The sequence below is a fragment of the Hibiscus syriacus genome, unplaced genomic scaffold, assembly GCF_006381635.1.
Source record: "Hibiscus syriacus cultivar Baekdansim isolate YM2019G1 unplaced genomic scaffold, ASM638163v2 tig00110458_pilon, whole genome shotgun sequence".
In the NCBI taxonomy this organism is placed as follows: Eukaryota; Viridiplantae; Streptophyta; class Magnoliopsida; order Malvales; family Malvaceae; genus Hibiscus; species Hibiscus syriacus.
Window position 1 is genome coordinate 3,525,742 of NW_024062745.1, and position 27,020 is coordinate 3,552,761.

General features: G+C 34.0%; 1 pseudogene; it reads right to left on the minus strand.

Moving 5' to 3' along the window:
- Nucleotides 1-8,463: 8,463 nt before the first annotated feature.
- On the minus strand, nt 8,464-26,993 carry LOC120126505 (annotated as a pseudogene).
- Between the last annotated feature and the right edge of the window lie 27 nt (nt 26,994-27,020).

Genomic DNA, 27,020 nt, shown 5'->3' on the forward strand with positions numbered 1-27,020 from the left:
CATAACTTCTTTCATGACTTTGCCCCTTTTCTCTATCTTACGTGTCAATTCTTGGAGCTGTAAATGAAGTTGTTCATTTTTCCTCGTAAGAAATTCATTGTGGTTATGAAGCTCTTGCATATGATCGCTACAATCATCCATAATCTTCATCAACTTTTTGTTCTTGGCTTTAGTGGCTTCTAGCTCAGCTTCATTATCTCGTTTGTGGCGTTGATATGAAATTTCCATGTTGGCTATGGACAAATTCAACGTTTGATTTTCGGCTTGATATTTTCCCAAATTATCAACAACTATATTGCGCCTTCTTTCTGCAATCTGTAAATCATGAGAAAACTTCTCGGCTTGACCTTCGTGCACTTTGCAATTCTTTCTCCATTGTTCAACGGCATTTTTCAGTTTAGTGACCCCTGTTATCCACTCATTTGGGACATTTCCTATACCAGCAAATTTAAATGCTTGACTGATCCTTCGAAAAACATCTCGCATGGCTTCCATCTCGCTGCTCAATTTATTATTTTCGCTCTTTAAATGACGAATTTGAGCTTCGTATTTTGGAAAACAATCCTCTTCCTGAATGCCGTCACTGATACCCTTACCTTTGGTCACTTCTGGTTCAAACTCAACAGGATAATCCGTTACCAAACCGAGTTGTATTTTCGATTCAAACTCCAATACTCCATGATCTAGAAGAAGTTGGACTCGCCGTTTGAAGGTAGAACAATTCTCAATAGAATGTCCTTGAACTCCAGCATGATATTCACAACGAACGTTGATGTCATACCAACTTGGATATGGAGGCTGCAGAGGTTTCACATAATGTGGAGCCACTTCTCGGACTTCTATTAGTGTATCATACAACTCCTTATATGACATTGGGATGAAATCACAACGAGAGCCACCTCTCAACTTGGGTTGGGCTGGAGTTTCCAGTTTTACTGCCCCTGATGTTGGGAGTAGACTATTAACCACCAACAAGTTCTGATCGCATGGCTTCATTTCATCCTTCTGAACTTCTATAATTTTCACTATTTCCTTGGCATTTCCAAATAGCTTGTTGATACGAACAATGATAGTGCGTAGCTTTTCATACTGGCTAGAATCAACAGGTTCTAAAATAGTCTCTTGCGTATTCGACACCTCAAGATCGAGCTCTTTCTTTTCTGTTGTATAAGTCTCACTTCCTTTGGCCAAAGCATTTATTCTATCCATCATCCTGGACATCTGCTCTTTTATCTCTCTTTGCTCTTCGTCAGACATGTGACCTTTGTGTGAACAATTATCCATCATTCTCGAATCTTTCTCAGGATGCCACTTCTTGACTGTGTTATAGCTTGCTTGATCATGAAACCCTTTGTCCATAATGAAAACCTTTTAATGTGATGACCACTCACAAATCAACACCTTGATTATGTCATGAACATGCGATGCAAGCAAAAAGGAAAAACAACATATAAACTAGTTAGTGCATATAAGATGACAAAAAGTAAAAATAGCAAAATAAATAAATTAATAAGTTTATGCAAAATAAGAATGCAAATGCAAATGCACAAGGTGCTAATTCCAAAAGTAACCACTATAGAACAACCTTCATTTAGACAACAAGAATTCATTACACCATGTAGTCAAAATACATTTGTGATTCTTCATTTCTTCATTTCCTTGAATTGTACTCTTCATGGAATCTAACATTGCATCCCAAAGTTATCGGCATATTTTATCACCTTTGATGACGTCGGATGTCCTTGAATCTTGAGATCTTCATTCTTACTTCCAATGTAAAATGGTTCATGGCTTTATGAAGGGTCTTCTCGTCCTTGGTATGACTATATCTATCTTCGGAGGAAACATCTTGGCCTTTTCTCCTTTAAAGGAAGTCTTCAATCAGCTTCAAATTTCTTGATTCATCAGATGTCCTTCTTCATGGATCGTTTGAACATCTTTGGATTTCCCGGTTTTGACTTTATGATTAAGAATTTATTGTCTCATTATGACCAGCCTTCTTATTAGTCAATCACTTGTGAATTAACACCTATGGATGACATGAAGATGCAAATGCAAATACAACCCGATATTGATTCCAAAATAACTTAGTTTATATAGAAAGTACTCAACAACACAATGTCTAAGCACTTAGGCAAAGAGAATACATTAAGCGTAGAATCTTTCCTCATTCACTAATCTCTCGAGCTCTATCATCAATCCCATGATGCGTCGTTCTTCCTCTGTTTCTAGAATCACGAAAACTCTTAAAGTTACTATTTTTTCAGATAATTCGTAGACTTGGCGATCTACATTGCGGGCCAGATTCATTGCTCTCTCCATTGATTCATGTTGTCTTTGAATGATGTCATGAGCCTCTTGTGTGAATGGGTGGATCAACCCTACTCCTAGCTCCGCTATCTTTTTCTTTAATATCTCATTTTCTTTTTGAAGAAGGAACTCATTGCTGTTGTAAGGGTTCTGAAAAGTCTTATCCAAACAGATGTGCTTCGAATTTCTTAATCTGTGCTTGCCTTTGTGCTAATTCCTTGTTAGCCTCATCTCTTTGATCTCTCAGTCTCTGAGCGTACTACCAGGCTCGTATAATTACCTTCTCTGGAAAAACTGATTCTTTGGTAGTGACAAGGATGTCTCTGAACTACGTCTTCCCATACTCGAACCAGGTCTGAACACTGATTGCATTCTCAGTCCTATCGGAAGACATTGTTGCCTTAAGCTCTTTTTATAATAACTAGGTAATCTGGGAATCAATACCGTTTATAAAATGACGTGATATGACAATGATACATGCAAAAATGCAATAAGAGCATACAAAAGAAAATCAATGTTAGTAGAAACAAGACAACAAAAATCAAGTTAGTTGAAATGATTAGTAAAATATATATATATATATATATATATCTTAAATATTACTTAAACTTGAGACTAAAAAATAAAGCATACAAAGGAAATTATGGTCCTAACCGCATGTGTTCTAGTTCTCCTAGATAATCCACATGGCTCTAACGAGGTAGACTTACTAAATTCTCTATATGAGGCTGGGTTCTAGCAAATGTTCCCAAGCTATTTTTACAACCTGATAAGGTTGACCCCAATTCTGGCCCATTATAGACTTGCAAATCGGGTTCAGCTCAGGGGATCACACCACTAAAAGCGTACCTCGGAACTGATATCCGGATAGGCAACTTAGGGTGTTTTCCAGAGATACTTTGTCAGACCCACACAAGAAAGCCCAATGCTCCTCGTGAGGTGTGACGTTTCTCCCTACTTAGGTAAACTGGGATTAAGCTCGGGTTTAGAGCTATGATATGCAACAATTCTAAATATTTCACAGAAATGTAAGCATTAATCAGAGAATTTTTTTTTTTGAAATAACATAATGAACCGTAAATTAAACAAGATCGAACTCGTAATTTCCAAATAATAAATATAGGGTAACTAACTCGTGGCTCGACTCTCAATTTGTTTATAAAAAAAAAGTCCCCAGCGGAGTCGCCAAGCTGTCGTAACTGTTTTTTCGCCCGGGTGGGGAAAGACCGTTACCGACGGGTTTTCTCTTTGAAAATCGTTTCGAAAGGTGAGGAGTCGCCACCAATCATTTAAGGTGAGATTGGAACACCATAAAAACCGAGTGATTTTAATAAAATATTTTTATTTTAATAAAATACTGAGTTTTTGAGGTCTGCGAAAATCCAGAAATCAGGTTCGGGAGTCGGTTACGCGTGGGGAAGGATTAGCACCCCCACAAGCGCCCAAAAATTGGTACCTAGTTGATTACCCTATATTTAAAATCGGAAATTTTGAGTTCGATCTTTATTTAATTTAAAAATCATTAAGGATGCAGAGTTTGAAAAGGGTATTCGTTTATTGAGACCGATAGCATTCACCCCCGAGCGTAAATGCGGGAGATCAGCTATTTTGTCTAATAACCGAACATTGCCTCATTTTTAGAAAATATGATGTGGTTTTAAAAAAAAAGATGTCGACTTATTTGGGAAATTACCAGTAGTCACCCCCTGAGCACGATCGCGGAGGATATACTATTAATTCCTTAATAAGTGAATAGTGGCTTAGATTTGTAAAAACAACGCAATCAAATAAAATTTTATTTGTCCTAATTAACTAAAAGTAAATCAAGGCCTTTTTCTAACTTAAAATGTCAAATTATGAAAATTAAGGAACATAGGGGCTCAAATCTAAAATGTAAGTTCTAGTATTAATACTTAATGTTATATATTAAAATATATTAAAATATTCACGTATTAGAAAGTTTCTCTTAATAATTTTAAAATGATCGAATATTACCCTTAGTCAATTTATTTCAATTCGAGTCAAGCAATTCTTATGAGGATACCATGCGAGATTAATTAAGACTAAAATGAACTAAAATGCAAACAACATGCAAAAATTAAAATAGAACCTACACCGATATGCACCCAAATTACATATTTACATACATAGCATGCATAAAAATAATAACATACAAAATATTTAATATAGTATATTACGCTTAGTAAGCAAGGATTAACAATATATCATATAGGTATAAATTGAAAATTCATAAATAGTAATATAAGAAACTTTCTATATTTTCATATCTATTTATAAATATATATTATCAACTTAGGATAAAAAAATAATTATATTACATCTAGAAAATTCAAAATACACATACATATATGTGTGTGTATATATATATATATTACAAGATATTTATAATATAATAAGTAACATATCAAAATAAGGTAAACTATACTACAATATATACATATAATATATAGCATATAAAATTTATGATATAAAAATTTTAAACATTTACGGCAGTAATGTAATCAAATTAAGAATCAAGTAATATGAACACAATAAAGAATATTCTCACCAAATGCTTAAATTCAAATAATTAAGCACGGTAATGAAAGCTAATAAAAAGGAAAAGCCTTGGTCAAAAAGTGGTAAAACATTATCTATAACTAAAATTAAGGAAAATTAAAATGTTCATGAATATTATCAAATACAATAATTTACCAAAAATGCAAATAAACCAAAAAGGAAAGCAAGTAAAAAAATATGCATTTAAACAAAATTAAAATCAACCGAAAATAAAAGGGCAAGTAAAAATATATTAAAGGAAATAACACGGAATTGAGATAAGATAATAAAAAATATGGGGACTAAAATGGAAGCATTCAGAATCACATGTCAAAATTAAAATAAACAAAAGTAAATGGCTCACGTTGACTATAACGAGCACGCGAAAAAATAGAGGACAAAAGTTAAAAGCATAACAGTTTTAATCAAGGACTAATATATAAAAAGTCCAAGAACAAAGACTTTTCTTGAGCTATTTACCCATACACCCATAAGGATGAAACACTAACTCCTAAAAACTACGTAGTTTTGGGGATCCCATATATCTATATATATACTATTATAACACTAAACCTAATTCCCCATTCTTTCTATAATATGCGGCAGCCTCTCCTTCTTCCCCATTTCAATTTTTTTTTTGTTTCTTTATTTCCATGTAAATCCAACCGGTGGCCATGAACAACCATGGCCACCACCCTATGCTACCCCAACGAGGGTTCGTTCTCCTTCGAAACAATCAAAATATCGACCCTAAAACTTTATTTTCTCTAAATCAAACTTTTAAACCTTCCAAACCCCTCCAAACCGCAACCTAATAATAAAGAATGTATCTCGAACGCTCCGACGAAGCTTGGTCGTTGGTGAGAGCCTTAAATCCGAGATGAGTTTTTTTTTCTTAATTTTTTCTATCGTTTTTTGAATATTTTTTTTATTTATTTTCTTTAGAAATTTACAGTAAAAATATAAACAAATAAAACTACAAAAATACCTTTAACTTTGATCTTTTATTGCTTTGTTTTCTCTTCTTAAAAATACAGAAAAACTGAACCCCCGATTGCTTCTGTGTTGGTGATTTTTTCCCTGTTACATATATAAGCCTCTGAGAAAATGAAAATTCCCCCAAACTATTTTTCTTCTGACCAAGCCCCCTGCTGTTCTTTCTATCGAAAAATCGAGAGCCCTCCCCTTCTGTTCGAATGGGTTCCATGCTTTTATGGTTACTGTGTAGTGTATTTTCCACTGATTGTCGAGTAATGGAGGATTAGGTTCTTTATTTTTTATTATTTTAGTGGGTGGCTGAATTGGTGCTGATTTGGTGCTAATTTGCAGATGAGTGGAGGTTGCATTAGCACATTGGTGGTATTTGGCGTGGAGGAAAGCATGGGTACATGGTGGGAATAATAAAAGATGATATTTAATTAGGGGTGGTGGAGATAATGCTTGTAGTGGAGCATGGTGGAAAAATGAGGTGTCTACATATTTATTTTTTAGTTGTAAAGTTGATTTTATAAAATTCGAGTTAAGCTATTTATGTTTAAATTTAAGGGTAAGCTTCGTATTTAGTCACCTGATTATTACTTTAGTTTCGTTTTGATCATCAAATTATTTTTTCTCAAAATCATATTTAACATTATGTTTTGATCACATATCGTTAAAAATTATACAAAATTATTTATAAGTATTTTTAAAAGTTTTCTATGATAATGTGTTATTACCTTATTATGACATATCTATATCACCGTTAATTTTACTTAAATCAACTTAAGATTTTACTTAAATCACTTTAAAATTCATAAAAGTCAACCCACAAATCTTAAACTCGTAAAATCTTAAACCCACTATAATCTATAATATTCATCATTCGATTAATGTGGAATCGAGATAGCTTGTTACCTTATTCTTTACCTCTCCATCGTTGGAACTTAGAAGAAGATGTTTTATCATCGTGAAATCTAATTGAATTTGAATCTAGAGCTTTTTCTCACAAAATGAAGAAAAATTTGGGTTCATGTCATAAATTTCAATCAATATTTAACGATAAAGTGACTGAATGAAAATAAATGGAAAGTTTAATGAGTAAATAGAAAATTTTAAATTTTAATGTCCTAGTGTGAAGAGAAAAGAGTTGTGAATATTGTAATTTACCCATATGAAAGACAGTTTACCCCAAAAATACAAGAAAAAGGAGAATATGTTTCGTAAAGCACGTACAACATGTTCTAATGCTACACGCAGTAATTATTCTTTACCTGTAGGATACGAAACAGTAAATAAATAATAAATACCTCTGCCGCTTCAAACTATATAATTAATAATAAATAGCACTTTTATTGGATAAATGAAAATTTTGGGTATTTCTATTTGTTTTTCATTTTAGGTAAAATCAAGTAAAAGGTTTATATATTTTTACTCTAAATCGAAAACAATATTGCGTTGGTAAAACTTATTAGGGTTGGTGACTCGTAGGCCTGTAAACGAACCGAACGCACACGAACGGATGTATGTTCATGTTCGTTCATTTAATAAATAAGCGAACATAAACGAACACGAACATAAACGAACAAAATTTTTTTTGTTCATGTTCGTTCATTAAGGAATATAGCTTGTTCATGTTCGTTCATTTAATAAATAAACGAACATAAACGAACACAAACATAAACGAACACGAACATAAATGAACACGAACATAAACGAACATAAACGTTGGAGACCCTACCTTCCATTGTTCTTTCATGAAAAATAGTCGACAATGCAAATCAACCAAATCTACAGTGATAATAGCGTAAGAGCTGATTAGCAGTGATGAAATGTTTGAAGATATCATATATTTCGATCAATCTTTTAAAGATATTAAATGATTCACACAACTTTAGAGTTAATTTGTTCGAACACGACAAAAACGTACATAAATCATAAGTAAGCTATATGAATATAATAAAGTCTTAAAGTTAATTTGTTCAACAAAACAATCTTCTTGAAATCTAAACAACTTCAATAATATTCGTAACATATTCAACTTGCATTCATAATCAGTCGTTAATTCATCATCCATCATGATCAAAATCAAACAAATAAAATTATATTAAATTAAAGGAGTTATAACAAAAGATGAAAAATACTAAATTAGCGAGGTTATACCAATTCATTCATCCTCATTTTCAAGGAATCTCAACATGTATGATATCTTCGTTTTGCTACAACAAATCAAAAAACCAAAAATATTTAGTCATTGTAAAACCAAATTCAATAAAACTTAAAACATAAAAATACCTTGTTTTATTTTTCTTCAACCCATAGTATTGACGATACCAATCAGCTCCACAAACAAGCATATCTACCATCTTAGTTCCTAAAGAGGATCGATGCGGATCAATAACCCTCCCAGCACTGAAAGCAGATTCAGAAGCAACAGTAGTGATCGGAATTACCAATATGTCAGCAGCCATTTTTGACAAAATGTTAAATTTAATATGTTCTCTTCCACCATCCCAATCCACAGTCTTCATCTTTCCCAAGCCCCGAACCTTCCTACCATGCGAGTCCCTCATCTTCCTTATGCCCGAGTCTGACTCGTTTCAATTCAAATACCTCGACTCACTTCCTTCCATTCCTCCGCAACATTGCAGCCATATCCAGCAGCGCTCCACTGACCACGCCACTTTCTTCCCCCACTAGAGGATATAAGCGCAAATCTGACTGAGACTCCCTAAGGGAAACTCTAACGCGGATGATTGGGCAACGAGGGGTGGGCTGGAGAAGACCGACTAGTCGAATGCACCGTTCATAGCGGCGTACAAGGGGTTCCACATCGTTCAAGATGCCACAAAAAATCCCTAAATTCACACCCCAAAATTAACAGACCAAAAAAAATTCAAATTATTTACCTTATGAAATCACGTTCAAGAAGGGAAAGATATGAAGCTCTGTCGAATCGTTGCAGTTGAAGACTTGAAGCTCCGTCGAATCATTGCAGAAATGAAAATTGTGGAGGATGGGGAGAGTTGAGAATCAAGAACAGCTGAATGACGGGTTGGAGAAGAGTTGAGAAAATATTGTTTTTAGATTTAGGGTTTTTTGTATTACCGCTTAATCAGGCTGTAAAATTGGGTTAATTATGAAATTGGTCATCAAAATATCATATTAATTAATATTTTTAAGATACATACAAATTGGTCACCAAAATTGATTTAAGAATATTAGGTTAAACATAAATGAACGCACATAAACGAACATAACTAAACGCATATAAACGAACATAACCGAACGTTCACGAACGTAAATGAACGAACGAGACCTATGTTCATGTTCGTTCATTTAATTAAACGAACACAAAATCTTGTTCATGTTCGTTCATTTAATAAATAAACGCACATAAACGAACTTCCCGCCGCACAGTTCATGAACGGTTCGCTGAACGTTCAGTTCATTTACAGGCCTAGTGACTCGTATAACTCTCTTTATGCTTCCGTAAAATATATGTATATTAGTTAGGTAATTAACCTTCTTCTAAAACTCTAAAACTTAAAAAAAAAACTCTAAAATTGCTACGAAATATATAATTGAATTCATTTTTTAAATATGAAAAAATTATATACTTAAAAAGTTCAATTGGCTTTTTCTAATTATATTTTAATTTTGTTTATTATGTATTTTTAACTTTTAATTTTTCATTAAATTACATCAGAAGACGGAAAAATAACAAACATATCAAATCGTTGTATATGACTCTAATAGAGGTTGAAATATCCTTTAATTAAATAAAATTCACTTTAACCTAATAAAATAAAATTGTGTGAATTATGAATACCTTAAATATACAAAAGGTGCGCAACGTATGTCTTTGGTTATAGTTTGGTGCTTAATGTTTATTTTGGTTTAGTTTAGTGTCTAACGTTTTATTTCGTTACTCATTTAGGTGTCTGGGCCTTCAACGACATTAATTTTCCTGTTAAGTGATATGTGTCACAACTAGGGTTGTTCAAATACGGGTACCCGGGTCTTCAGGTAGTTGATTGGCCGACCCGTCCCGACCCAGATGTTATCGGCTACCCGAATTTTTCGGGTACCAATAATTTGGGTAATCGAGTACCCGATTTTTTTATCATTTTCAAATTATTAATTAAAAAACATAAAACTTATATTATTAAAAAAATTATATTAATTATTAAACTTACATCGGGTGGGTTTTTTTTTAATTTTTTTTGTCTAATTTAATATATAAAATTATTAATAATTATATAGGTAATATTATTATATATAAAAATAAATATAATCGGGTACTCGAGTAATCGGAAAAATGTAATTTTGGGACCTAGGTCTGACCCAAGAAAGGTCACGTCGGGTACCCGACCCGATCGAGTAGTTTTTCCAGATAATTACCGATTTTTTTATTTCGGGTCGTCGGGCAACGGGCCTGTTATTTTGAACACCCTAGTCACAACCTGATAATTTTAAAAATTTTATTTAAAATTAAAATATATATAAATATATATTAAAAAGAAAACATAAATTTTAAACCCAAAACTTCGAAAACCTTTATTTTAACCCCTAAACCTACGTGAGCCACCGCCTTTACCATTGATGAAGCTCTACTCAACCTCCCCTCCCCCCGGCGACCAAACCCCTACGAAATTGTGATCGATGGATGATCGATCGATCGTCGAAATCGAGTGGGGTCGTGATTTTCATTCTAGGGTTCGCGGGGTATAAAACGTTGATTCGTTATCGATCAACTGTTGATCGATCACGATTTCATGGTGGTTTTGGTCGCGATGGGAGGGGAGGTCTGGTAGAGCTTCATCGACGGCAAAAGGTGGTGGCCAGCGTGGATTTAGGGGTTGAAATGAAGGTTTCAAAGTTTTGGATTTATTTTAAAATTTTGTTTTCTTTTTTAATATATATATATATATAGTTTTAATTTTTAATTTTAAATAAAATTTTAAAATTATCAGGTTGTGACATGTGTCACTTAACGACCAAACTTAACGACCCGTCACGGTCTGACGCAATTTGTGTTATAGAATAAAACGTTAATCACCAAACTGAAACGAAATAAACGTTAGACATTAAAATGGAACTAAAGACATACGTTGGGTATCTTTTGTATATTTAAGCTTTTATGAATTTATTGAGTGACCTCAATAATAAAAGTGAATTTTGTATTTGTAAAAGATTAATATTCAAATAGCTATATGATGTGAATGCATTATCAACAATTAAGAAAGATCCAGAACAAATTCTTGTAGTTACCCTATAATATTAATTTTTTTTTAGATTTAAAATTTGACAGATTAAAATGAAAATTTTCTTTTAAAAAAATACAAGGATTTTTGCCAAAAAAAAACCTAAAATTAGATGATGAACTCAATAGTTTACCTTAATCCATTATTTAGATTTTGGGCTTTAATCTAAATGATCATCCCTCGTTATTGACCCATTATAGAGCTTCTCAATATAATCAAACAGCCCATGCCATCTATCATCTAATTTATGATATTCTCTTCTATGCTGCTTAATTTTTTTCCAAGCTAAATCAGTTTCTATTATTAATTAGTCAATTGGATAAAAAATTAAATATTATTAAAAAAAAAATAAAAATTATATCAAATATCAAGCCCTCTAAACCGATGTAGTTTTACATGCCATGTAAAATTACATATTCTAATTATTTTACGTAGAAATACAAGTTCATAACAATTAAAAATTATAATTTATGAGATAATTAATATTTTAAACATCACATATAAAAAGTAATTTTTATGAGTATATAACCTGAGATGATGCTTAATCAACATCGGTAGGTTCAAGTGGCAAGCAATTTGATATTGTTTAAAGCATGATATTTAGTTCGAATTATTGTGTATACAAAAAATCCCTGTTAGAAGACTCACTCACCAAAACCAAATGTGCGATGCAAGTTGGTTCGAATTAGTCAAGACAAAACCTTGAAACCGGAAGGGCAACCAAAAAAACCCTTTGAGATATGTTGATTATAGAAAATTATTTCATGGACTACAATCTTTAGTTGTACTTTGGAAATTTAAATATTATGTTTGGATTAAAAAGTGTTCACTATATAATTTTATAAATATTAACTAAAACTATTAAAACACTTTATGTAAGATTTAAACGTATGATTAAAAAGTTTTATGCATAAACCTTTACTATCAATCTATTATCATTTGATAATTACTCTAAATTTATTTATTTTAATATAATATATTATATATAAGATTTTAAGTTTAATAGTTTAACAATTTAAATTAATTATATGAAGTTTAATTTATGTAATATGTGTTCAAAAAATTACTCTAAATTTAGACGTTATAATGAACTTGCGTGGACGTTGCATGGACACATAAGCCGCACCGTCGAAATCGCACGAGCCACTCACAGGTGCCTTCTTTTGATAGTAACTATTGAAGGCATACGAGGCATGTAATACCCCAAATTTTGGTTAGTGACCAAAATGTAACTTTTGAAAGCTTGATAGTTAAAGTATAAAACTTGGAAGAAATTTTAGGAAATTAAGTGGTAAAGTTCTTGAAAAGAATTTTTATTTCCTAAAAAGATAGTTTACTATTGAGAGTGGGGTTTTATGGAATTATATTTTGAAGTTGGAATTTGGTAAAGAAAAATTAGAAATGGTTAAAACCGGTAAGGAATCCGTAGTTTCAGATTTAATTGAAATCTTACAAAAATTTGAAGGATGTTATAAAATAGTTGGGAATGTTATTTTAATATTTTGGATCAGATAAATTTGGTCTGAAAATATGGAAATTTTCATATTTAATCGAAACAGTGGAATTTAGTGACTAAAATGCAAGTTTTGAAAGTTAATGGGAAAATTCAGAAATTTAAAGTCAAAATATTCATCTTTGACTTTGAATTATGATAAGGATGAGTTGTCATGGTTTTATGGAAAATAAGAAGATTCATTAAGGGTAAATTGGTCTTATCCCATTTAAGTGAATATTATATTCATTTAAGTGGAATTATAATGTAAAATATTATGATATGCACCCAACATATCATTTCAATTGTTCATCTTCTTCTCCCAAAATCAGCCGTGGGTTTCTCCAAAGGTAAGAGAAAATTCCAACTCCATTTTCAAGCAATTTGATTCAATATTTTGTGTAAGTTGTAAATAGAAAATGGTTGTATGAGAAAAACTCTATCTTTTGGTACCAATATGGCATGGTAATCTTTGTTGGTGTTCAAAGATCCTAAATTTAAGGGTTTGTGTTCATAAAAAGGATCATGAAATTGATGATGGATTTTGATGTTTGTGAGGTAGTAGATTCATATTCAAGCATGTGTGATGATTAGAACATGTTTGATCTTTTGAGAATTTGTTCTATGAGTTTTGATCATGGATTTGTTTGAGTGAGAAAAATTATGGAAAAATTATATATGAGTTGGAAATGATGAAGGAAGTATTATACAAGCCTTAGAAAAATTGGGGATCATTTCGTAAGTTTTGAAAAGTTGGAGATCAATTTGTAAATTCCAGAAAAATTGAGGGATTATTGTGTAAGTGTTATATAATTGATGTGCTATACTGGAATTTTTGGTATTAATGATTTAGGTGATAAAATGGTGAAGGACCATTTTGAGTAAATTGGAAAAGTTGGTTCCAATACTAAAAGAATTAATAAATGTTAAAGTATTTTGTGGTGAATAGTTGAAGCATGATTGTGGAATATATTTGGATATATTTATGTTAGTACAATACTAACATATATAAGTATGAATCTATATGTTGTACAGATTATGATTTCCTCAGTGTTCAAAACGATTCAAGTATAAAAGAAAAGGGTTATTATGGACAATAGTGAGGCTTATTTTGGAAAATTATAAAGTGTCAAGGTGAGTGCAATACATGCATGAAATTATACATGGATGTTTTATACATCATAAAGAAGACTTGCGATAAGTCGACCTTGTTTATATCGGCATGATTTTATATCATTTTTATAAATTGACATTGATATGCCAGAGTATGAAATTAAAATGCATTGATCATGAAAAATGTGATATTTTACCATGAATGTTTTCGGGTATGAACTGCCCAATGTTAAATATTGATGATATACTTTGCCATGGATGGATCGAATAAAATAGACTATATGCCCAAAGTAAGTCATTGAGGGACAGGGTATAGTTGGCATGCCATAGAGTATAGCAGCTGCAGGTTTATAATATATTACGGTGTATATGGTGGGCACGACCTTATGTGTAATACACTTCGGTGTATATGGTGGGCACGACCTTATGTGTAGCACTACGGTGCAAATATTACTCGAATACCCAGGGTCCTCAGGGTTGTATATTGGGCTATTGTCTATGGTTTTATAGATTATTGGTTAATAAATGGTGAGCATAAAATTTAGCTTACGAGCTTAAGGAAATAATGGCAAGTATATTGGTAAGGAATTTTATACTCAATTACAGTATTTTGATCATGGTAAAATATTGGGTATGCTGATAATACGATTTAAGGTATTTGGTTTTTATAATGAAATTATGCATGAATTGTATTGCACTATTTATTGTTTTAATTGCCTCACTAAGTATATACTTAGCGTGTGATGATTTTCACGCATAGGTAAAAAGCCCGTAGAAGAATAGAGAGTTCAAGGCAACATCAAGCATCAAGAAGTATATTTCTTTATCAGTAAGACATCCTAAAATGTAATGTAGACTTAATTAGAGGCATGTAATTATTATGTTTTATTTGCTTTGTTAAACAAAATTGGAAACAAGAAAAATGGAATTTTATGAACTTATAATTATTTTCTCAGTTACTGTAGCAGTTACCTACAGTAACCACGTTTAGCAAATTTCCAGATTACAAGAGGGGAACCGATTCCCCTGCTACAGGGAATCGATTCCCCCACTATTCACTGTTACTGTTCACGGTACTATTCACTATTCATATAAAATAAATCTTTTGAATTAAATTAGTTACAACGAAACATGATTTATATGACATGGTATTTTTATAATATTATTTACTATTTTAAGAAAATAAATTTTAAATCGCTTTTGAATCGTATAATGGTTTTTAGAAATTCGGATAACATCTATAATTTGTATAGGTATAATTATAAGGGTTATGGGTGTTACATTTATTGGCATCAGAGCTACAAGTTTAGCCGATTCTAGGACTAAACCGAGGTTGTTTTTGAATTAAAAAGTATATACATGCCACTAGGATGTCAAAAGTTACTGATAATTGTATATATACTGTGATGATGCTTATTAGGAGTAAAGTTACTCTTTACTAATGGACGATGATTTTGACTGTGTTTAGATGTCAGATCATCAAGAATCGAGTAGGGCAGGTGAGCATGTTACTCCTGTTCAGAGTGGGAGTAACGAGGTGAATCAGAATCCACCCAATGCTCAGCCAAATGTAGAACCGTCTAATCTGAATCAACAGGATATGCCTGTTCAGGATCGGGGATTTTTCCTACAAGCTCTAGACACCATTATTAACATTCGAACCCCAGTGTCAGTTCCGAAAGAATTAAGGAATATGAGAGCACCTGAATTTTGAGGTGATTCGGATGCTAATCCAATGGATGCTGATTTCTGGTTGAATGATGTTAAGAACATGCTCAACAGGATTCCTTGTGGTGATCAAGGAAAGTTGGATGGGGTTGTGTCTCTACTGATGGAACAAGCAAGTGTGTGGTGGAATACTGTCGTTGCACGAGTTCCCACTGAGCAGATTACTTGGGAATTCTTTCTGAATGAATTCAAGGAAAAGTATATTAGGGACGTGTTTGTCAATGAGATGATGCAACAGTTCCTAAACTTAAAGCAATCACGCAGAACAGTTTACGAGTACGAATGTGTGTTTCACAAGATGAGTCGATTTGCTTCGGAGTTTATTCCGACTGAGAAATCTAGAATTGATAGATTTATTTCTGGATTGGATTCTCAGTATAAGAGAATTTTGGTTTCTCATCATTTTACTGCTTTCCAAGAAGCGGTAAATAAGGCTAAAGCTATGGAAAAAGTTGATCTTGAAGATATAGAGGAGAAGAGGGCTCAGACAAACAAAAGGTTTGGAAGCTCATACTCTGCACCTGCACCATTATCCAAACGTAACAAGGGCCAGCAGCAGAAAAATTATACTTCCTCAGTATCCATGGGAAGGAAGAGATTTTCTGGAGGAAAGTCCAAACAGACACCGACAACTTTGGTGGGTACTCAAAGTTTGGGGTTTCGTCCGGCTGCAGAATATAAGTTTTGCGGAAAGAAACATTCTGGTCAATGTTGGTTTGCTGAAGGAAAATGTTATAACTGTGGACAAGCGGGTCATTATAAAAGGAATTGTCCAGAGTTAAATCCAGATCAGACAGTATCGGGACCTCAGAGGGGTAGAGGTGGCAAAATGGGTAAACCTGGTACATCTGAGACTGCATCTAATCAAGAAGGTAGAACTACTGCAAGAGTTTATCACATCAAGACTGATGATGACAGAGATGCTCCTGAGATTATAGTAGGTACCTTTTATCTCTTTGATGAACCTGTTTTCGTATTGATTGATCCTGGTTCTACATACTCGTATATAAGTGCAAAACTGGTAAGAGATAGGGGAATCTTTTTAGAACCTATTTCTAGGGATATAGTGGCAATCAATCCATTGGGCCATAGTGCAAAAATTTGTCGGGTTAGTAATAAATGTCCGATAAAGATTCAGGGAGTGGAATTTCCTGCAAACCTGTTAGAATTGCCTTTTGAGGAATTTGGGATAATCTTAGGCATGGATTGGCTATCTTCCTATTATGGATGGGTAGATTGTCGTTTGAAGAGATTGTTTTTAAAGGATACAATGGGTTCAGAGGTAATATTTGTTGGAGAAAGGTTAAATCCCTTATCCAATGTGATTTCAGCTTTTACTGCTAAGAAATTATTATCTCGGGGATGTCCGGCAATTTTAGAAAATGTGTTGGATACCAGAACTGCAGAAGTTAAGTTGGAAAGTATTCCAACTGTACGAGAATATTCAGTGGTGTTTCCGGACGAGCTACCTGGATTACCTCCAGATAGAGAGGTGGAGTTTGGGATTGATGTATTTCCAGGTACATCACCTATTTCGATGGCTCCTTATCGAATGGCCCCAATAGAGTTAAGAGAATTAAAGGCCCAATTGCAAGAGCTACTGGATCGAGGATTTATAAGACCAAGTATTACACCTTGGGGTGTACCGGTGTTGTTCGTGAAAAAGAAAGATGGATCAATGCGTTTATGCATAGATTATTGACAATTGAACAAGGTGACCATAAAGAACAAGTATCCTCTTCCGAGGATTGATGATTTGTTTAATCAACTTAAGGGAGCATCTATTTTCTCTAAGATTGATCTTCGATCGAGATATCATCAGTTAAAAATTAAAGTGGAAGATGTTCCAAAGACAGCTTTCAGAACACGGTATGGACACTACGAGTTCATAGTAATGCCGTTTGGGTTGACAAATGCTCCAGCAGCATTCATGGATTTGATGAATAGAGTATTTCAACCTTATTTAGATCAATTTATGGTAGTCTTTATTGATGATATTCTGGTATACTCAAAGACAAAGATAGAACATGATGTTCATCTTCGTACTGTACTCGAAATACTTAATGATAAAAAGTTATATGCCAAACTGTCAAAGTGAGAGTTTTGGTTATCTGAAGTTTCTTTTCTTGGTCATGTTGTCTCGGCTGAAGGCATAAGAGTTGATCCTAAGAAAGTTCAAGCAATATTGGAGTGGAAACCTCCAAAGAATGTTACAGAGGTCCGAAGTTTTTTGGGACTTGCTGGTTATTATCGAAGGTTTGTGAAAAACTTTTCGATGATTGCTTCTCCTTTGACCAAGCTCTTGAGAAAGGATGTTTCATTTTTTTTGGACTAAGAAATGTCAAGAGAATTTTGAAGCTCTAAAAAAGATTTTAACGGAAGCACCAGTGTTGGTATAACCAGAATCGGGTAAAGAGTATGTGGTGTATAGTGATGCATCTCATAATGGTTTGGGTTGTGTACTTATGCAAGATGGTAAGGTGGTAGCCTATACTTCTCGACAATTAAAGACTCATGAAAGGAATTATCCTACTCATGATCTTGAGTTAGCAGCAGTTGCTTTTGCTCTAAAGATTTGGCGTCATTATTTGTATGGCGAGAGATGTCATATTTACACGGATCATAAGAGCTTGAAATATCTGTTGACTCAAAAAGAGCTGAATTTGAGACAGAGAAGATGGATAGAACTTTTAAAGGATTATGAATTGATCATTGATTATCATCCAGGCAAAGAAAATGTTGTAGCAGATGCACTTAGTCAGAAAACTTTTGCAGCTTTGCGAGCTATGGATGTGCGACTATTGTTGAAAGAAAATGACGCACTATTGGCTGAATTAAAAATAAAGTCAATACTTTTAGATCGGATAATAGAGCTACAAGGGAAAGATGGCAGATGCTTGGAAAAGATTTCACTAGTGGAAAAAGGTTAGACTAAAGACTTTGAAGTCAAGTCAGATGGATGTCTGTATTACTGAGGAAGAATCTATATTCCGAATGATGATAAGTTAAAGAAAGATATTCTTTCTGAGGCACATTATAGTCCACTAACTATGCATCCAGGTGGGAGCAAAATGTATCAAGATGTAAAGAGTCGATTTTGGTGGCCGGGTATGAAAAGAGCCATTTCTGAGTTTGTTGTGACATGTCTGACGTGTCAACGAGTGAAAGCTGAACATCAGGTGCCTTCGGGTTTGTTACAACCAATTTCTATTCCAGAATGGAAGTGGGAGAGAGTTACTATGGATTTTGTCGCAGGGCTACCATTGACATCAAATAAGAAGGATTCCATTTGGGTGATAGTTGACCGGTTAACTAAATCGGCACATTTTATTCCGGTGCGAATGGATTATGCCTTGGATAAATATGCAGAATTGTATATCAAGGAAATAGTTCGGCTACATGGAGTGCCAGTATCAATCATATCTGACAGAAATCCAAGGTTTAATTCTAGATTTTGGAATTCTTTACATAAAGCTTTGGGTACTCGATTGAATTTCAGTACGGCATTTCATCCACAGACGGATGGTCAGTCTGAGCGAACTATCCATATTTTGGAGGATATGTTGAGGGTATGTATGATTGAGTTCGAGGGATCTTGGGAAAAGTATTTGCCTTTAGCAGAATTTGCTTACAATAACAGCTATCAATCGAGCATTAAGATGGCTCATTACGAAGCTTTATACGGAAGAAAGTGTCGGACACCATTAAATTTGTTCGAGTTGAAAGATAGAAATCTTGTTGGTCCTGATTTATTGAAGGAGGTTGAAGATAAAGTGAGAATAATCCAAGATAATCTCAAGATTGCAGCTGACCGTCAGAAGTCTTATGCAGATTTGAAGCGAAAAGAGATTGAATTCCATGAAGGCGATAAAGCTTTTCTTAAGGTATCACCTTGGAAAAAGATATTTCGATTTGGGCGCAAAGGAAAATTAAGTCCAAGATTCATTGGACCTTATGAAATATTAAAGAGAGTTGGACCGGTGGCGTATCAGTTAGCGTTACCTCCAGAATTGGATAAGGTTCATAATGTGTTTCATGTGTCGATGCTTAGGAAGTACCGATCAGGTTCTTCACATATCATTGCACCAGAGAAAATTAAGATCCAACCAGATTTGACTTATGAAGAAGAACCAGCTCAGATCTTAGCTCGAGGAATCAAAGAACTGCGTAGCAAGACAATTCCCCTTGTTAAAGTACTTTGGCGAAATCATAAAGTCGAGGAAGCTACGTGGGAAAGAGAGGAGGATATGAGGAAGAAATATCCTCATATGTTTTCTTCATAAACGTATTAAAAATTCGAGGACGAATTTTATTTAAGGAGTAGAGAATTGTAATACCCCAAATTTTAGTTAGTGACCAAAATGTAACTTTTGAAAGCTTGATAGTTAAAGTATAAAACTTGGAAGAAATTTTAGGAAATTAAGTGGTAAAGTTCTTGAAAAGAATTTTATTTCCTAAAAAGATAGTTTACTATTGAGAGTGGGGTTTTATGGAATTATATTTTGAAGTTGGAATTTGGTAAAGAAAAATTAGAAATGGTTAAAACAGGTAAGGAATACGTAGTTTCAGATTTAATTGAAATCTTACAAAAATTTGAAGGATGTTATAAAATAGTTGGGAATGTTATTTTAATATTTTGGATCAGATAAATTTGGTCTGAAAATATGGAAATTTTCAGATTTAATCGAAACAGTGGAATTTAGTGACTAAAATGCAAGTTTTGAAAGTTAATGGGAAAATTCGGAAATTTAAAGTCAAAATATTCATCTTCGACTTTGAATTATGATAAGGATGAGTTGTCATGGTTTTATGGAAAATAAGAAGATTCATTAAGGGTAAATTGGTCTTATCCCAATTAAGTGAATATTATATTCATCTAAGTGGAATTATAATGTAAAATATTATGATATGCACCCAACATATCATTTCAATTGTTCATCTTCTTCTCCCAAAATCAGCCGCGGGTTTCTCCAAAGGTAAGAGAAAATTCCAACTCCATTTTCAAGCAATTTGATTCAATATTTTGTGTAAGTTGTAAATAGAAAATGGTTGTATGAGAAAAACTCTATCTTTTGGTACCAATATGGCATGGTAATCTTGTTGGTGTTCAAAGATCCTAAATTTAAGGGTTTGTGTTCATAAAAAAGGATCATGAAATTGATGATGGATTTTGATGTTTGTGAGGTAGTAGATTCATATTCAAGCATGTGTGATGATTAGAACATGTTTGATCTTTTGAGAATTTGTTCTATGAGTTTTGATCATGGATTTGTTTGAGTGAGAAAAATTATGGAAAAATTATATATGAGTTGGAAATGATGAAGGAAGTATTATACAAGCCTTAGAAAAATTGGGGATTATTTCGTAAGTTTTGAAAAGTTGGAGATCAATTTGTAAATTCCAGAAAAATTGAGGGATTGTTGTGTAAGTGTTATATAATTGATGTGCTATACTGGAATTTTTGGTATTAATGATTTAGGTGATAAAATGGTGAAGGATCATTTTAAGTAAATTGGAAAAGTTGGTTCCAATACTAAAAAGAATTAATAAATGTTAAAGTATTTTGTGGTGAATAGTTTGAAGCATGATTGTGGAATATATTTTGGATATACATTTATGTTAGTACAATACTAACATATATAAGTATGAATCTATATGTTGTACAGATTATGATTTACTAAGTGTTCAAAACGATTCAAGTATAAAAGAAAAGGGTTATTATGGACAATAGTGAGGCTTATTTTGGAAAATTATAAAGTGTCAAGGTGAGTGCAATACATGCATGAAATTATACATGGATGTTTTATACATCATAAGGAAGACTTGCGATAAGTCGACCTTGTTTATATCGGCATGATTTTATATCATTTTTATAAATTGACATTGATATGTCAGAGTATGAAACTAAAATGCATTGATCATGAAAAATGTGATATTTTACCATGAATGTTTTCGGGTATGAACTGCCCAATGTTAAATATTGATGATATACTTTGCCATGGATGGATCGAATAAAATAGACTATATGCCCAAAGTAAGTCATTGAGGGACAGGGTATAGTTGGCATGCCATAGAGTATAGCAGCTGCAGGTTTATAATATATTACGGTGTATATGGTGGGCACGACCTTATGTGTAATACACTTCGGTGTATATGGTGGGCACGACCTTATGTGTAGCACTACGGTGCAAATATTACTCGAATACCCAGGGTCCTCAAGGTTGTATATGGGCTATTGTCTATGGTTTTATAGATTATAGGTTAATAAATGGTGAGCATAAAATTTAGCTTACGAGCTTAAGGAAATAATGGCAAGTATATTGGTAAGGAATTTTATATTCAATTACAGTATTTTGATCATGGTAAAATATTGGGTATGCTGATAATACGATTTTAAGGTATTTGGTTTTTATAATGAAATTATGCATGAATTGTATTGCACTATTTATTGTTTTAATTGCCTCACTAAGTATATACTTAGCGTGTGATGATTTTCACGCGTAGGTAAAAAGCCCGTAGAAGAATAGAGAGTTCAAGGCAACATCAAACATCAAGAAGTATATTTCTTTATCAGTAAGACATCCTAAAATGTAATGTAGACTTAATTAGTGGCATGTAATTATTATGTTTTATTTGCTTTGTTAAACAAAATTGGAAACAAGAAAAATGGAATTTTATGAACTTATAAGTATTTTCGCAGTTACTGTAGCAGTTACCTACAATAACCACGTTTAGCAAATTTCCAGATTACAAGAGGGGAACCGATTCCCCTGCTACAGGGAATCGATTCCCCCACTATTCACTGTTATTGTTCACGGCACTATTCACTATTCATATAAAATAAATCTTTTGAATTAAATTAGTTACAACGAAACATGATTTATATGACATGGTATTTTTATAATATTATTTACTATTTTAAGAAAATAAATTTTAAATCGCTTTTGAATCGTATAATGGTTTTTAGAAATTCGGATAACATCTATAATTTGTATAGGTATAATTATACGGGTTATGGGTGTTATATATATTGGCATCAGAGCTACAAGTTTAGCCGATTCTAGGACTAAACCGAGGTTGTTTTTGAATTAAAAAGTATATACATGCCACTATGATGTCAAAAGTTACTGATAATTGTATATATACTGTGATGATGCTTATTAGGAGTAAAGTTACTCTTTACTAATGGACGATGATTTTGACTGTGTTCAGATGTCAGATCATCAAGAATCGAGTAAGGAAGGCGAGCATGTTACTCCTGTTCAGAGTGGGAGTAACGAGGTGAATCAGAATCCACCCAATGCTCAGCCAAATGTAGAACCGTCTAATCTGAATCAACAGGATATGCCTATTCAGGATCGGGGATTTTTCCTACAAGCTCTAGACACCATTATTAACCGTCGAACCCCAGTGTCAGTTCCGAAAGAACTAAGGAAGATGAGAGCACCTGAATTTCGAGGTGATTCGGATGCTAATCCGATGGCTACTGATTTCTGGTTGAATGATGTTAAGAACATGCTCAACAGGATTCCTTGTGGTGATCAAGGAAAGTTGGATGGGGTTGTGTCTCTACTGATGGAACAAGCAAGTGTGTGGTGGAATACTGTCGTTGCACGAGTTCCCACTGAGCAGATTACTTGGGAATTCTTTCTGAATGAATTCAAGGAAAAATATATTGGGGACGTGTTTGTCAATGAGATGATGCAACAGCTCCTAAACTTAAAGCAATAAGGCAGAACAGTTTACGAGTACGAATGTGAGTTTCACAAGGTGAGTCGATTTGCTTCGGAGTTTATTCCGACTGAGAAATCTAGAATTGATAGATTTATTTCTGGATTGGATTCTCAGTATAAGAGAATTTTGGTTTCTCATCATTTTCCTGCTTTCCAAGAAGCGGTAAATAAGGCTAAAGCTATGGAAAAAGTTGATCTTGAAGATATAGAGGAGAAGAGGGCTCAGATAAACAAAAGGTTTGGAAGCTCATACTCTGCACCTGCACCTGCACCATTATCCAAACGTAACAAGGGCCAGCAGCAGAAAAATTATGCTTCCTCAGTATCCATGGAAAGGAAGAGATTTTCTGGAGGAAAGTCCAAACAGACACCGACAACTTCGGTGGGTACTCAAAGTTTGGGGTTTCGTCCGGCTGCAGAATATAAGTTTTGCAGAAAGAAACATTCTGGTCAATGTTGGTTTGCTGAAGGAAAATGTTATAACTGTGGACAAGCGGGTCATTATAAAAGGAATTGTCCAGAGTTAAATCCAGATCAGACAGTATCGGGACCTCAGAGGGGTAGAGGTGGCAAAATGGGTAAACCTGGTACATCTGAGACTGCATCTAATCAAGAAGGTAGAACTACTGCAAGAGTTTATCACATCAAGACTGATGATGACAGAGATGCTCCTGAGATTGTAGCAGGTACCTTTTATCTCTTTGATGAACCTGTTTTCGTATTGATTGATCCTGGTTCTACATACTCGTATATAAGTGCAAAACTGGTAAGAGATAGGGGAATCTTTTTAGAACCTATTTCTAGGGATATAGTGGCAATCAATCCATTGGGCCATAGTGCAAAAATTTGTCGGGTTAGTAATAAATGTCCGATAAAGATTCAGGGAGTGGAATTTCCTGCAAACCTGTTAGAAATGCCTTTTGAGGAATTTGGGATAATCTTAGGCATGGATTGGCTATCTTCCTATTATGGATGGGTAGATTGTCATTTGAAGAGATTGTTTTAAAGGATACAACGGGTTCAGAGGTAATATTTGTTGGAGAAAGGTTAAATCCCTTATCCAATGTGATTTCAGCTTTTACTGCTAAGAAATTATTATCTCGGGGATGTCCGGCAATTTTAACAAATGTGTTGGATACCAGAACTGCAGAAGTTAAGTTGGAAAGTATTCCAACTGTACGAGAATATTCAGTGGTGTTTCCGGACGAGCTACCTGGATTACCTCCAGATAGAGAGGTGGAGTTTGGGATTGATGTATTTCCAGGTACATCACCTATTTCGATGGCTCCTTATCGAATGGCCCCAACAGAGTTAAGATAATTAAAGGCCCAATTGCAAGAGCTATTGGATCGAGGATTTATAAGACCAAGTATTTCACCTTGGGGTGCACCGGTGTTGTTCGTGAAAAAGAAAGATGGATCAATGCGTTTATGCATAGATTATCAACAGTTGAACAAGGTGACCATAAAGAACAAGTATCCTCTTCCGAGGATTGATGATTTGTTTGATCAACTTAAGGGAGCATCTATTTTCTCTAAGATTGATCTTCGATCGGGATATCATCAGTTAAAAATTAAAGAGGAAGATGTTCCAAAGACAGCTTTTAGAACACGGTATGGACACTACGAGTTCATAGTAATGCCGTTTGGGTTGACAAATGCTCCATCAACATTCATGGATTTGATGAATAGAGTATTTCAACCTTATTTAGATCAATTTATGGTAGTCTTTATTGATGATATTCTGGTATACTCAAAGACAAAGATAGAACATGATGTTCATCTTCGTACTGTACTCGAAATATTTAATAATAAAAAGTTATATGCCAAACTGTCAAAGTGTGAGTTTTGGTTATCTGAAGTTTCTTTTCTTGGTCATGTTGTCTCGGCTGAAGGCATAAGAGTTGATCCTAAGAAAGTTCAAGCAATATTGGAGTGGAAACCTCCAAAGAATGTTACAGAGGTCTGAAGTTTTTTGGGACTTGCTGGTTATTATCGAAGGTTTGTGAAAAACTTTTCGATGATTGCTTCTCCTTTGACCAAGCTCTTGAGAAAGGATGTTTCATTTTTTTTGGACTGAGAAATGTCAAGAGAATTTTGAAGCTCTAAAAAAGATTTTAACGGAAGCACCAGTGTTGGTACAACCAGAATCAGGTAAAGAGTATGTGGTGTATAGTGATGCATCTCATAATGGTTTGGGTTGTGTACTTATGCAAGATGGTAAGGTGGTAGCCTATGCTTCTCGACAATTAAAGACTCATGAACGGAATTATCCTACTCATGATCTTGAGTTAGCAGCAGTTGTTTTTGCTCTAAAGATTTGGCGTCATTATTTGTATGGCGAGAGATGTCATATTTACACGGATTTTGCTCTAAATCTTTTGAATTAAATTAGTTACAACGAAACATGATTTATATGACATGGTATTTTTATAATATTATTTACTATTTTAAGAAAATAAATTTTAAATCGCTTTTGAATCGTATAATGATTTTTAAAAATTCGGATAACATCTATAATTTGTATAGGTATAATTATACGGGTTATGGGTGTTACAAGGCATGTGCTTCGAGAGAATCAGGAATAAAACATGAACCGTCCGGTTGAATTGGACCGCAATCGGCTCCTCCCTCACCACAAGCATAGTCCAACGCCGCCTGCAGTCCCTACGGGTCGGCTTTAGGGTTGGCCAAGCATCACGTCTGCCCTGCTCTCTGTCACTCCGCCGCTGGATTTCCGTAATTCGCTGATGGTGGTCGGTTTCCAGTTTTCCGACGTTCATTGGTGGAGGGGAATTAACAACATTTAACCCTTGTTTTGATAATAATCGTGTGTTATACACCCTTTGCATATTAGGGTAAAACAACCCATAGTTTCTTTCTGATGTGGGACCTGGCTTTTGATTGTCGTTAAACAAGGCGAATATGTAGACGTTAAGTGGATCCTTTGGTCTCAAAGGGGTACCCTCTCCGGTCAATACTCTTCGTACTAAGTTACCATTATACGTCGCCGCATTATCTTGGCTTACACCTAGTGGCGGATCTAGAAATTAAAAAATGAGTTTAAAATTTTAATATTCTATTTTCTAAAATTTTGGGTATGCAAATTTCCTTATTTTTTTTTCATTGTTCTTAATATATTAACTAAATTTAGTAGTATTTTTCAAAATAATGGGTATGCAATTAAACCCCATAAAGACCGCATACATCCGCCCCAGCTTGCACCGGTTTCAGCCACGTCCCCGGCCAAAGGTCACCCTGTCTCCGTCACCACAACCTTCATGTCATCAAATTTAAGGGCCGACAAGGCGGCAAAAATGGCGTCAAGCTGATTATATTCAATAATAATAGATGAAAATATAACAAAAAATATCTAAAAAAACTCATTGATCGATACAATTGTGAAATGAAGATCATGATCAGTCATATTTATTGAGGTGACAACTAATTTTTGTTCAGTTTTCTTATTGAAGTAAATTCCTACAAATACTTAAACATGGGCTAGCTTCAATGGGATGAATATTATTGTGATTGGGAAATGGCATTTTTTGCTATTCAAAGTTAACTCTATTTTTTGGTTGGCCTCAACTTCTAAGGTTTAGTCCCGACTAATCTGGACCGATCCGAGTCACACATCTGGTTTTTGTGGGTGAGTCTCCAAATGGAAATTTGCTGCATACATAAGGATTCGAACCGGAGACCTGAAATTGGCGATGGCAATGATGTGCCAATTTGGAAATGGGACAAGCGGGGATCCTTTCGGTCCAAAGTGCATAAGTTCGGTGGTGTAGGGGGACTGATCCGACTGTGATGACATCCTTTGTCCGCCTACAAGGGTCAACCG